Source organism: Lycium ferocissimum, unplaced genomic scaffold (genome assembly GCF_029784015.1).
Source record: "Lycium ferocissimum isolate CSIRO_LF1 unplaced genomic scaffold, AGI_CSIRO_Lferr_CH_V1 ctg3814, whole genome shotgun sequence".
Lineage (NCBI taxonomy): Eukaryota > Viridiplantae > Streptophyta > Magnoliopsida > Solanales > Solanaceae > Lycium > Lycium ferocissimum.
In genome coordinates this window covers 12,555-23,213 of record NW_026725497.1, presented here as the reverse complement: position 1 = coordinate 23,213, position 10,659 = coordinate 12,555, and the positions used below count along the sequence as shown (strand labels likewise).

Sequence of the window (10,659 nt, the reverse complement as noted above, 5' to 3'; positions counted from 1 at the left end):
GTGAGACCGTCCATTTTTTTTAATTTTTTTTTTTAACAAAACCGACGGACTGGGTCGGTTTTCCGTCGGTTTTAACCGACGCAGTCCATCGGTTACGAAACGTGAGAGAGAACTTGAGGAAAAAAGTTGAGGTTAAAGAATGAACTTGAGGAAAAAGAAGCAGGGAGAGAGAAATATAGGTCTGAGGAATGGTTTAACGATTAATCTCACGAAGGTTTATGAGTTTGTACGCAGTTTGTATAAAAAAATAGACGGAGACTAAATTTAATAAGTTTTTGAATAATTAAAGAATTAAAATCGGTAAGTGTATAGTTAAGGGACCATTTTAGACCTACTCCCATAGATAAGGGACTATTTATGGCCTTTTCTCTCCATTTGGTTCCAAAAAATCAACCAAACGGACCTCAATAGAAAAACACAACAAAGCCATAGCTGGCAAATGCCAAATTAGGCATGGTTCAAGCTTTTTCCATGCCAGCCTTGGCTTCACCATTTTGGGCGAAGAAGTTATTGTTCTTGTCTTTTTCCATCAGAAAAAGCTTTCAACGGTAACTTTCAAATTGGGTTTTCAATTCCTTTTGGTTTTTCCTTTTTCTGTCCTGTACGATTCAGCCATCTTTACAGCTATTCAAGTCTGAAATTCAAGTTGAAAACGAAATTAAAAAGTGGAGCAAGTCCCACATCATTGGTTGACATAAGTTTGAACATTTTTGGGCTCTATAAATAGAACCCGTTCCCTTCATATTCAAAGAGGGAGTTCAGCGGTCAAAAAATTGGTCTTTACACCTCAAATGGGTTTTTGACAACCCCAAGAGTGAGAACACTCAGAAACCCGACTGCGCCATTGAGTTTCGAGGAAGTTCTCGCTCAAGTTTAATTTTTGGAATTCATTTCCGTTAGTCCAAAATCGATTCAGGTGAAAGGTAGTTCGTCGTCAACTCTCGTCGCCCCCGTCGCTTTCTAAAAAATGTAGTCCTCAACCCTTTTCCTTTAAAATTTTGTCTTTAAATCCGTATTGATGTGTTTTTATTATTGAGTAGTTATTAATGAGTGATTAGCGTGTATGTGGTTTGTTTGTTTGGTGTTGTTAAAGATTAGTTACTATTAGTAAATATTAATTTTGTTTAACTGTGGGCATTATATACACTACCTTAGCATGGTTGTTAGTCTAGTTTCCCTTTAATTAGTTTAGTTGAGATAAATCAAATATGAATTAGTTACTTCAAGTTTAACTGTTCTTCATATGGTCCTAGATGTGTAAGTATTTTCTCATTAGTTTAACAAGGATGCTCATCTGATTCTCCCCTCTTTATCTAAATGAAGATTTAATTTGCTGAGGTCTTGTTTACCATTGCAACTCAATCTTGTTGAAAATTCTACATCATCTTTTCAGTTTCTCTTCATTGTTCTATTTGAGAAAGTAGTATTGATTAGCATGATCTTTAGGGTTATTATCTTCTTTTGTGGTGTTGATATCTAAATGTAGAGTCCCTGTTTGAATAGAAAACATAGAATTACTGGATTCTTTTAAATCTGAGGTGTGTATTTTTATTTCTTAAAAGGTAACTTTTGGATAGCATGATATCTTGTTCAAGGATTAGCAAATAAAATAAAATTTATAGCCATTCTTGGAGTAATGTAAAAATGGAGGAAAATAACTCACATTTGAGTTTAGATTAAGAGATGGTTTTCCAGTTTCTCTTTGCTGCTTAGTTTGGAGAAAACAACAGTAATGGTTTAGCATGCTTATGTCCTATTGGATTTTTTTGCATAATTCAAAATATTAGTTTGTTGATTAAGGTTTTCATGTCTCTTTGTCTTTTTTTTTTTCTAGAGTTTGCTGTGGTGTGTTTCTTTTAGAAAGCTTAAGTCTGAATGTTAAAGGAGAAATTTTGATCTGGTTTGGGCTAAAACTAATTTACACTTTCTCTTTCCAAAATAGTTGCGAATGCCTTCAAGCATGGCTGCACTATCCTTTCTTTTGACTGAACACTAACTTTAGCATTAGCCTATCTTTTTATTTGATTTAAAGTATTGTTTCTAAGCTGTGTTAACAAGCCCATGTTGAGTTCTATATGATTTTCTGTGAAATTTTTGCTACTGATTAAATCAGTTTCTTTGAGTTCAACATTATTTCTTTTCAGTCTCCCTTTCCTGACTTGTTTAAAGAAGTGAAAAGATTTTAGCTTGGTTGTTTAAGGTTTTCATTCTTCACTTGAGATGTTGGTTCCTTCTGAAATTCAGGGCTGAATAGTTAAGGACAGAGTTGGTGCTCTCTGACTTTTTAGCTAGCACATGATATGTTGAGGTGCTTAAGCATTGATTTTGTTTAATATTCTTCTTTTCTTTCTGCTTCTTCTGTGGTCATTTAGTTCTTTGCTAAAGATTGGAGTAGTGACTAATAAACCATGTGAAAACTATAACTTAGCAATCTTAACTGGTAAAAAATATGAATATGTTTATCTTAGCAAATGTGCTTCCTCTTAACCTGCCCTGTCTATCCTTTTTTTGTATCCCTCATATCATTGTTTCCTTAAGCCGGTAATGATCAGTGGAAGGTAAACTTGGATTTGGGGTAGTAGAATGGAATAGGACCTTGTTGTGCATTTGATAAGTAAACTCTATGTTCATGTGTGTATGCAATCAAAGTGGCAAAACCCCAACTGTTTTCAGTTACTGTCCTCAGAAAGAGGGAACCTTTTTTTTTTTTTTTTTTTTTTTTTTTTTAGTATGGATCCAGCCCTGTTTAAGGGAAAATGAAGAGATGTTTTCTTTTGAAATAAAATCTTGGCATGATCATATCTTTTCCAAGTCTCCAAACTGTATAAGCTATGTTTTGTTGGTCCTTCATTAACTTGAACTAAGTGGAGAGTATTTTTTTGTTTGTTTCCTTTTTCTCTGATCAGTTGTCTATGTCTAAAGGAACTTAACATTCTTTATGATAATTGAGGTTTAAAGTCAATTACTATTTTATAAGTTTGAATGACATGTATGTGCTTCTATTCCTTTCCTCCATCTTCTGTCTTCTTTTCCTATTTGGGATTTTCATAATACACATGAGGGAGGTCTTATAATTGCCTGATGTTGTTTGCAGTACTGCCTGTTAGAATTCTCTAAGATTGTTGAAGTCCAGAATTCTCATACAAGTGTGAAATCTGTTTGGATTAATGAGCATTAGGTTTCTCTGGTCTGCTATGTCTGTCCATTGGTATGTGCCTGTTGTTGTTTTCTGCCTGCATAAGTTTAAGAGTCTTGTTTCAGCTATTATTTTTCCTAAGATTTCACTTCCTTCCTTTCTAAAAGCTATATTATGGTAAGAACTAAAGATGGATAAGGGTGCCACCTAGTTGTTCTGAGTCTTAAGTATTATCCCTAACTCCCATGTCAAGTTTCAAATTATCTTTCTTTTACAAATCTTTAAATACGTGTTCGGTTTTAGTATATATCAAAATCAGTTGAGGTCTTTCAAATGCTTGTTCTTTCTATGAACTTGTAAGTTTAAAATATGTTTAATGATTCCTTAACAAGTAAAATACAAAATTTGCTGCTTTAGGTTCATTAAATACAAACTAAGTACCAATTAACTCTTTGATTGGCTAGGTTCCTTTTTTTTGTTGTTTAGAATCTCAAAAATATGTATTGAATCCCTAGATTGATCCTGATAACTTGCTGTTTGATATTGATGTTTAAAAAACTGTTGAAATAAGGAAAGGAAATGAGGTATTAGGCTGTGACACTTAAATCCCTTTTAGATAGATTAAGAGCACTAATTCCATGTTGTGTGATTGATTATATATTGAAATTCACTCACTGTTTTGATAAACTTGATATATCTGCATTGGAATACTGAACTACTCACTTTGAATACTCATTCTTCACCCTTTCTCTTCTTTGCATGACCTGGGGAGTCCCTAAACCTCCTTGAGTTGCTACTTTGGCTGTTACTTGACGGGTTGCTGCATTTGAGACCTGCTGCTGTGTTCTTGAGCTGAAACGGCTGCATTTTGGGTCTTCTGTTTCTGCTTGTGTTCTACAAAAAATGAACCGATACTACATTGATGCCACCTTGAATGAGACTAGTTGTTGCTGCTTGTTTGCCACACCCATCGCTGATAAGTTCTTGTTGTTTAGGCTGGCTGATCCCTTTTATAACTGTCTCTTGAGTTTCATTTTTAGGGTAAGGAAAACACTGCATCCTGGGCCAAAGTGTTGTTGCACTTTCAGGCAAACAGATGCTCCACTTGGAGGAAGTCAATTGCTGTATTTAAGGGCTGATAAATTTTTCGTTTATGAAAAACATTTTCACTGCCTTTTGAGGGAAAACTACTGCTATACCTTGGTGTTTACTCTTGAACGTGTTGCGGTTGGAGGCAAGCAACCACTATTTGGGGCTAAATGGTTGCTGTATTTTCAGGCATAAGGATACTGCAATAGAGAACTCTCTTTGTTGTTGCCTCATCGTGTTACTTTGGCTGCAAATCCAAGGGAAACTAATGGTGGCTATCCTTGTTAATTGAGCCTCTGTGATCAACATATTGTCCATCTTGTGAGGAGCTGTGTTGTTACATTCTTTTTTTAAAAAAAAAAACTTGTTGCCCTGAAAAGAGCAGCTGCACTTGAGGCCTGAATCTGCTAAAGATGATTGCAATCTTCAGCTATTGTTACGACTGGTTACTGTAAAAAACTGCTGCTATGTTATCTCTAAAGAAAAAGTTGCACTACACTTGAGCTGTTGTGTTAAATTTTACCTTGAGTTTCTATTGCCTGCTGAAATATTCCTCTTTCATGGGAATGAACATGCTTTGGAAACGAACAGATTCTTCATCAAACGAAAACAACTGCTGTTGCTTTTCTTTTAAAGAATAGAATGCTACGCTTGATGAAATTTTACTGATTTGAACTTTATACTACGTTTGGGCCAATGAAAAAAAATCCTTTTTGAGGCCATGCCTAGTCCGGAAAGGTTATCCCTCGGTTTAGGCAATGATGATCTCACAGTGATATCACGTGGTAGGAACCGACATGCGCTTGGCAAGGCAACTAGAATGTCCCCTAGTTTGCAGCCGCGGCATGATTTTGGTTCCTTTGCCATATTCGGAACCATGAGTCTGAGCCTCTGTGATCAAAGATCTCAAAGTTTGACACGAGTTCGAGGGATATTATTATTTACATTCATAAACGTCACCCTATGGGGTGGCGTATCATTTGACTAAATATTTTCATTTCATTCCCGCGAGGTACATCTAATTAATATGGGTTCGCGAGATGAGATTCTACCAAAAACAAAGTGAAGTAAAGTTGAAAGCCCGACTCAGATGAAGGAGTAGAAGAGCAAGAACAACGACTGCTGAAGCTGTTTTTATTTTATTTTAAGAAACTAACCTTTTTCAAAATGCTTCCAGGCTCAAATCCCGAGGTAAGTCTAAAAACCCTTTTCAGACCTTTCTCTCTCCTCTAACCTTCTCTCCGATCACTCTCTTACTGCTCCGATATGACCCTTCGACCAACCTGCACCTTTCTCCGACCTTCTCTCTCTTCCAAAATGAACCAGATCCTTTTTCCGACCACCAAGAACCTTTTTCCGGCCAATTTTCTTCTGTTAGTCATCGTTTCTCTTCTTCTTCTCATGGAAAACAAAATCTTCTTTATTTCTGGGAAGAAATCTTTTGAGATTATAGATTCCGGCGACGGGTGGTTTGTTCTGATTGAAAGGGGGAAAAGATTCTCTTCAAAAGTCAAAATAGAAGAAGAAAACTTCCGCGAGTGTGCGAGGCCCTCGACAAGCCTCCAAACGACCGGAATTTTTTACGGAAAATGGGGATGGAAATCTCAAGCCTACTATTACGGGGTTTTTGCAAACCTTAATAGTTATGGTCGTTTCATACGCATTGAGTCATGGATGGGGGATAGGATGAATGCGGTCATCATTCCGTAAATTGCGCATAACGCGGGATGGGGAGATATCGTAGAAAAAATTATCAAATTCTTGGGAAGCAATCTTCTTTCGTATTCAAGCACACCAATTCACACCGGCCCAAACACCTATGTTGAGGCAAAGAAACTTCCTCATTGGCGGAGATTTCAAAACCCACCAGCGCCTCGACACGGGAAAAAAACATGGTGACAGAAGATGAAAGTCACCGAGCTTCCTTTCAAGATGCTTGGTCGGAACCTTTAACGATCCTTTCAACTTCGGTCAAACAACGAGGTGATTCAAAAATGGTTTTTGAATAGGTGGAAAATACGTGCCGTACGAGAGTAATTTCGATGGCCCACAACCAATTTCTTTTTGAACCGCCTTCGAGACGAAGCTATGAGAGTTCATGCCGAGATTGGTTCTGAATGGTTGTCACTTATCACCGGAGTGGTGGTCTCCTGCTACGCACGAATTATCAACTCAAAGGTCGGGTCAAAAGTGATCAAGGCTTTCGGAATCCCAATTAATGCGTGGAGGTTTGATACATTCAAATCTATCGGTGATATTTGCGGAGGATTTGTTGACACGACGAAGACACTAAGAATCGAAGTCACTATTCTTGGGCCGAATTTGTATTAGAAACTCCACGATGGAGCCCCCGTATAAGCTAGATCTTGATGTTGAAAATCGGAGATTTGAAATCTCGATTTTGAAGGATGTAGTCGCTACGCCAAAGCCGATTCGAGAAACAGGGGTCGAGCAAGGCTTAAAGTTCGAGTTCCGGTACTCGAGATTGATTTGGGGAAAGAAGCCGATGGTAGGGTCTACTCGAAGCACGTGCGTGGACAGCTGGACAAAAAACCCTTTCATTCAAATTTAAAAGTATCGGGTCCTTTACCTAGCCGTATCAACAAGTCGGCTTTTAATCAGATTGGGCCCAATGGAGCAAGCAGCTCTAGAACTTATAAAGAAGATAAAATGGGCCATTCAGATTTCATTCATTATTACAATATAAACCCAAAAAGAAAGGCCCATTCTAGAGGAAAGTTAAAGGCTCAGGAGAGGCGTCCAAATGGGCATATTCACGAACGGAGTATGCTCGAAGATACGACCTCCTCTCCTATTGCTTTTTTACCACAACAGTTCCACGCTAACACCACCAATACTGTCTCTCTCCCACAAGCAGAAGTTATGGGATCATCTTCCGAGGCTGATGATGAAGCAGAGGAGGCTGAAACATTCATTAATAATCTCAGATTTCTTTCTCAAAGGTTGGGTTGGCGCCTTCTACTTCTTCCGCCATCGTTTGTTCCGATACGAACTCACATAGTGATTCACTTCCACCGGCTTCAAAGATCAAGATGATCAATTGAGACAAGAATTCAAGAACCAAATTTAGTAGAGATTTCCAAATGGACAAAGTTGACTATGGGGAAGGCACGCAAAGCCTTTGGGATTAATTGTGAAGGTTTTAAGCATGAAATTTTTGAATTAATTATGAGAATGGACAAAAACAGACAATTGCAAATCGCAAAGGAAAAAATCTTTCGATACACCCAACAAGAAGAGACAAGGGAAGAAGAAAGGGAGATTGAAGTCCAAAACTTAATTTGTGGGATCAACTATGAAGGAGTAACAAAAAAGGTAGGGCAGCATCACTATAGCTTTTCTAGATGAAAGTGAAGGTATTGAGCCGGAACATCGGGTCTTAATGAAAAGGGTAAAAGGAGTACCATATCCTCTCTGGTAAAAAAAATGGAAAGCAGATGTTGTATGTATTCGAAACCAAAATGGAAAACTTGAGCAATCGACTTGATCTATCAAATTTGGGGAAACGACAAGCGTAATGGCAAGAGTTGAAAGCTAGTGGAACCAGGGTGGCATTATCATCTTGTGGGATAAGAGAATGTGGAAATGCATTGATTTCCACCAAGGTTGCTTCTCAATCACTTGTTTTTTTGAGAGCGTTCTAGAGGACTTTAGATGGGGATTTACAGGTGTATATGGCCCTCACACTAACATCGAGAGGGAGGAACTCTGGAATGAACTTGGGGGAATCAGGGGTCTATGGAGTGACAACTAGGTTGTAGGGGGGGATTTCAACGTGTGTAGATATATAACCGAAAGACTGAATTGTACCGGAAGATCTAAGTCTTTGAGATGCTTTTCGGAGACAATTGAAGATCTTCAGCTTATAGATCTACCATTGGAAGGGGCACAATTCACTTGGTCTATAGGTGAAACTTTGCCATGCCCTCTAGGAATAGACAGATTTCTAGTCTCTTCAGAGTGGAATGGGAGTTTCAAAGTCATCAAACAAATAGTACTACCAAGAGTCATCTCAGATCACAATCCTATACTACTAGAGAATGGGGAATGGGATGCACCACCTTCTTACTTTAAATTCCAAAATATGTGGTTTCAACATACGAGGGTTCCTTGACATAACGAGAGGATGGTGGCGAATTATTCAGCTTAATGGCACCCCAGATTTTGTGCTAACTCAAAAATTGAGAAACTTGAAGAAAGATCTTTCCAAGTAGAATAAAAAGGTTTATGGCAGATTTGAAACAAGGAGATGCAAGGCACTTGAAGAACTAGCTATCTTAGAGCAAGCAACAGAAACCAGGGTTCCATCTCAGCTAGAAAAACAAAAGTTTATTAGCCCGAAACTTGAGTCGGGAAGTGATTGCCAAAGTCAAGAAACTCATTGAGAGACAAAAATCAAGATGCCTTTAGCTGAAAGATGGGGACAAAAATACCAAGTATTTTCACTCTCTAGCCATGTCACGACCCAACCTCGTAGGCCGCGACTAGTGCCCGAACTGGGCACCCGTACACACCCATTAATCAGAAATAGCATACGAATAACTTATACAGTATACAAATAACATATGCATACAGAAAGGTGAAACGTTGCCCCAAAACTGTCACAGATGTATATACAGATCATAAGCATCTCTTTCAACAGATGATATCACACACAAGCCGGTAAGGCTATCATAGTACAGGGGGGACGTCCAAAATACAAATCACTCTGACATAACCTAACAGTGATTACCCACAACCCACACATATATGTCTACAGACCTCTAAGAATCATAACAAAATCATATGACGGGACAGGGCCCCGCCGTACCCCGAATAAACATATGCGTATGTACAATAACGTGTATCCGGACCAAAGTATAGGCTCCGAAAACAAGGGAGCGCTCCAAGATGTACCGAACAGAATCCTAAGCCGGTGGATCATCCAAATAAGTATCCGTACCGCGCGCATGAAACGCGGCCCCCCGAAGAAAGGGGGGTCGGTACGAAATATGTCCGAGTAAAGCATGAAATATAGTAAAGAATCATAATCGGAACAAGTTAAGTACGTAAAATAAATGCAAAATCCGTAATGCCAAAATACTTACTTATCAAAACACAAATCATGCATGGGCTCTTAGAATATGGTCGCCCTCCCGTCATTGGCGCCATAACACAGCATAACACCGGAAGGTTTCAAATCTCCGTAACCCGACATATCACAGCATCAAACATACACGGTGCACTCCTGCAGCGAGGGGCTCGGCGAACCGGACACATCATAACACCAAATATACACGGTACCCCGTCCTTTAGCGAGGGACTCGGCGAACCGGACACATCATACTCCGGAATATAACATAGTGCGCACGATGACATAACCGGCCCGGGACTCGGCGAAAGAGGTAATAATAAAATGCACGAGCAGAGTCGTGAGTAACCATATGCAATTTAAAAACATTTACAAAAACTCCATCGAGTAGTCAAACGAACTATCATTTAAAACCAAAACCATAGTCAAAAATCAGGTTTCCTCCGAATGTCGTTCGAGAACATATCAAATATAACTTAAAGATCATGGATACGTTTCAAAACCATATGAAGTAGCTTATGGAAATCGAGAACATAATCGTCATTACAGACCCGATAGGTAAGTAAGTGATCGACGCCCGAGGGTTAAGACGATAGTCATGCAAAGTCCTTTCAAAAGTCGTTAGAATCAGACAAAGGAAAGGCGCGGGACCCACGGACGAGCGTCAACCCAATCCGAGCCCGCCTATGGAGGATATAGTCATTATATGTTACAAAACCTCCTACGAGCATATCGAGGCGATCGTTCCGTCTACGAAAGTTACGGCCCTTTTTCGACATAGAACCTTTTAGAACAACACTTTTATACAAACTTTGAAATCCACTCATACCAAAGACATAAGTGGCCCTTATTCTAGTACATTACAAATGTCAACATTAAGAAGTGAATAAGAATCGTGACATGCTCTTTCGCAAGAATAGAGTTTCCTCAGGCTCGTGTCATAGCCTATTTACAACTAAGACATGCCCAAAAGAAAGAAAGGTTAGGCTTTACATACCTCGTCTGCTCTCGAAGTTAATCCAAACTTACGTCGCGGACTTCCCAAGATCTACAATACGTCATTAAATACCAACATTAACTAAAGGCATTTAGACATTCAATTCCAAACTAGCACTTAACTTCTACAGAAATTTGGGCAGCATTTCCCCTGTAAACGCAACAACCCCGAGAATTCAACTCGGCCAAATTCATCAACAACAACACCAACAACCAACTAGCAACATCAATAATCAATTCAAACGCATTCTAACGTTAGTAGCTCTTCTCTACATAATTCAACAACATTCATTATATTCAATTCAACTACTTACATTCAAACCAATATCAATGCTCATACGTTCAA

The 10,659-nt window shown here is 38.7% G+C and overlaps 2 long non-coding RNA genes across 2 annotated transcripts; one reads left to right on the top strand and one right to left on the bottom strand.

The window, feature by feature from the left end:
• Positions 1–389: 389 nt before the first annotated feature.
• On the top strand, positions 390–2,869 carry LOC132044198 (uncharacterized). The gene is made up of 2 exons (XR_009412070.1): positions 390–548; positions 625–2,869. It is a non-coding gene; the product is annotated as an uncharacterized LOC132044198 (long non-coding RNA).
• A 224-nt stretch (positions 2,870–3,093) lies between these two features.
• Positions 3,094–4,495, bottom strand: LOC132044200 (uncharacterized). The gene is made up of 2 exons (XR_009412071.1): positions 4,066–4,495; positions 3,094–3,233 (listed from the first exon to the last, which is right to left on the bottom strand). It is a non-coding gene; the product is annotated as an uncharacterized LOC132044200 (long non-coding RNA).
• Between the last annotated feature and the right edge of the window lie 6,164 nt (positions 4,496–10,659).